This window comes from Empidonax traillii, unplaced genomic scaffold (genome assembly GCF_003031625.1).
Source record: "Empidonax traillii isolate 1590-97213 ecotype Southwest subspecies unplaced genomic scaffold, ASM303162v1 scaffold693:size341962, whole genome shotgun sequence".
Classification (NCBI taxonomy): domain Eukaryota; kingdom Metazoa; phylum Chordata; class Aves; order Passeriformes; family Tyrannidae; genus Empidonax; species Empidonax traillii.
Genome location: NW_020955886.1, coordinates 312634 through 316197, shown reverse-complemented (window position 1 = coordinate 316197; position 3564 = coordinate 312634).

Sequence of the window (3564 nt, the reverse complement as noted above, 5' to 3'; positions counted from 1 at the left end):
GCCCGCTCCCCACCCACCCGTGCCCGGCGCCCGCTCCCACCCGCGGCTGCTTCCCGAAGGCGACGGGATGGGAACCGCTCCGCCCTCCTCTCCCTCCTTCCCTCTGAGCGGCAGGTGGGGGAGCGCCCCTTCACCGCAGCCCGGGGCGCCGGTCCCTCCTCCCGCTTCTCCGCGGCCGCCCCAAGCGAGGGGCGCTTTGGGAAGCCCCTGTGTACATGTATATATGTACATATACATACATGTGTGGGGGTGGCACCCCAGAAGCTGCGGGCGGGTGGCCGCGGCTGGAGCAGAGGCTCCCGCAGGCTGAGCTGCCCCGGCGCAGAGCGGTGCGAGCCTCTCGGCTCCAGAGCGGCGCTGCGGCGGGATCGGCTGTTTCGGGAGCGCCTCTGCCCGCGCTACCGGCATGGCCGTGCAGAAAGGTTCGGTCGGAACCCTGGCTGCTGCCAGAGTTAATAGTGGGCGCTCTTTAAGATCTACCCTCCAACAACACGGCCAGCGCTGAAGTACTTTGTATCTTCAAGCTTGCAGATTCTCCTCCGTATTAAGTTGATGTGAATCCCATTACCTATATTTTCCCTTTTATTAATATTTATATACCCTTATTTTCAATTTATTCACGGTTCCATGTTTAATCACTTCAGTAAAGTTAAAAGCAACAAACTCCCATTGCTTCTCTTGCAGGTTCCCTGAACTCTTTCTGAGACTCACTAGCCTTCTCAATTCTTTAAGTCATAGTCTTGCCTCCAAGTGGGGTGAAAGCTAACTGAATTGTCATTTACCCATGGGATGCCAGTAGAAGATTACACCTCTTGGTATAGTAACATGATAGTAAGGATTAAAAAAATGAAACACTTGCTCCTGAACATTCCCTTGTATTTTCAACAAGAGACGGAAACCAGATGAACTAGAGAAGGAGAGGAAATGAAAGGAGGACCATTGATCCCAGAAGGATCAGTTACCAATGTCAGTTGTGTTTGAATGAAGGGGACTCTTGTAGGTAGCAATATAGCAAGTTTTAAGTATGCACCAGTCAGAAGGCAAAACTGTGTGTGAGACCTAGTAGAAAGAGATTCTACAGCATGATCTCACATCATCTAGAGTTAAAAATCTTCTTTTAAGACAGGTCTAATAAGTGTCTAGTAACTGGGAAAAAACCCTCAATTGGCAGTCATAGGCACCACTGAAACATCGGGACACTGATGAAAAAAAAATCCATAACAAGTGAGGCTTCCATACTTGGCTTGCAGAATGTCTTGGGGCTTTCCAACATGTGTGGCTGCCTTGGCTCCTGCGTGAGTATGTCTGGAACTGAGGGGCTGGGGTCAGCTGTGCCTGACACAACCTGAGCACAGCAGAGCCTCAGGTGGTCAGAAACGCAGCAGGCAGTGAGCAGGTTTGTGAGTTTAGTTGCTGGCTCTCCCCTCCACCGCCACATCTTGATTTGACTAAGATAATAAAATAAGCAAGTTTCATATGTCAAGGATGAAATCTAGCTGGGCAGCTCCTTGACCATTACAAAATTGGAAGTGTTTTCCTATTCAGTCAAGTATTTTCCTAAACTTTGTTAATTGCTTCATTGTGTCTAATCACAATAAAAACTTTCCTTGTTTAACCATGGAGAATGTGTTCATGAGCCTTGAACTTCAGTTGAGTTACTCCTCCAGGCAATGAAGCAAGTCCTTTTTCTGTCTTCCTCGATTAAGGAAATATTAGGAAAAAAAGTTCTTTAGAACTTTAAAGTTCTTTAGAAAAATTTCTTTAGAAAGAGTACATTAAAATAAGTTAAAGCATTAAGGCAAAACTTGGAGAAAGGAGAATGTTTAGGATTGAATGAAAAGGCTGAATATATTTTTTAAAAATAGTGTATGAAGTACAGCTAAGAAGTTAGGAACTGAGTAAATTTTGTTCAAAATAGATTCATATCATAAAAGCTAATAATATTGTACAATATAATACTCCTAGTAAAAGCAATTTTTCAGTTGCTTAAAATGTCACTAAGGGAGAGCAAATTATAATCTGGTGCTTCCTGCAAATGTGTTGACACAGTTCATTAAATCAGTTATTCTTCTTGACAGCTTTTCAATACATTTCTGGAATGTGACTCTCTAAATGTTCTCAGTGGATGATATGCAGGATCACTTGTGTGCACTCCTACCCATTCCAATCTGAAAGAAGAATTTAGCCTCATCTTTTGTTCTGTGCCTTAAATTCCCATACAGTTCATTAGAAGTTTATCACCTGATTTCTTTCCTTCTCAAGGGCCATATGTTACTGTTCTTTGTATTTACTCTCATAATCTTATCTTTGAAGAAACGAATCAATTTAAGTCAGTTTATGTACCATTATAAAAAGGGATTTATGTACTATTGCAGAGAAAATGTGAAACTTTGGCAAGATGAAGCACCTGATACCTCCTAAAATATGTTTCTCGAAAGCTTTTCTTTAGAACACAATTAAAATAACATTTCAGTTTCCAGGGCCAAGCTGAATCTGGAGAGATGCTTTCCTTGAGGGCTTTAGAGGTTTTGACATCCTCAGTGTCTGTGAAAGAAGAGAGCATCCATCATTCCATGAGATGACAGCTAGTCTAGATACTTAAAACAATGATACATGAAGGTAAGACATGATGTTTCCAAGGGTACATCCTGCTTTTGTCTTCAGTGACCCTATTTACAAATTCTAAAATGTTGCTCCAGACAACATACAGAAGTGAAATAAATGTCCAATTAGGTGTCAAGAATAACAAGTTGACATTTGTTCTCTCCCCAAGAAATTACTTTTTCACCTTCCATTAAGCTTCAGTAAATAGAATCAAATCATTTTTCTGGCTGAGCTTAGTAAAATCCTGTCCTTTGAGTGATTAAGGCTCTCCATGCATAAAGGTTTCTTAATATGTCTGTATACCTTCAACTCTGTGCTAAGGCCCTTGTCACTCGTTCTTTCTTCACTTACTGAAGGCAAACTATTTTGTTCACATGTGATAATGTACTTTATTTGCAAATATCAACTTTGATATTTCACTATTGCTATATAGAAATGTTTCAGATTTAAAAAAAAAAGAAAAAAAAAGCAAGAGAACTTTTTACTTTGATTTTTTTACTCTCCAAAAACAATTAACTTGTTTTATTTTTTCTCCTCCTCCAGAAATAGTTCTAATAATGTAGCATCTACAGCATTTGTCATTCATTCTAAGTGTATAATATAGCAGTGGATATTGGTATCAATTTGTTGCCCCCATGTTAGTGAGATAAGCTAAGATAGATCATCAGAACTGGCTAAGGAAATACAATTTCCCAGGCACGTGTTGATTTAGTGAGGTCAGATTGTAGCTATCAAAGTGTTTGTGTTGAAAAACTTGCTCTAGATCCTGGATACCTCATTCCTCCCTAGAGGACTTAATGCTTGCAGCGTCTTTTAAGACAGCAGGTCTGTGTTAGCTTGGAGGACCCTGACTGAAATGGGTCAAGGAATGCAGTGCAAGAGCTTTAGCAGTGGAGGAGGAAACTTTGACAGCCTGGCATGGTAACACTTTCCCTCACACAGCTGCCTGTAGAAAACAGC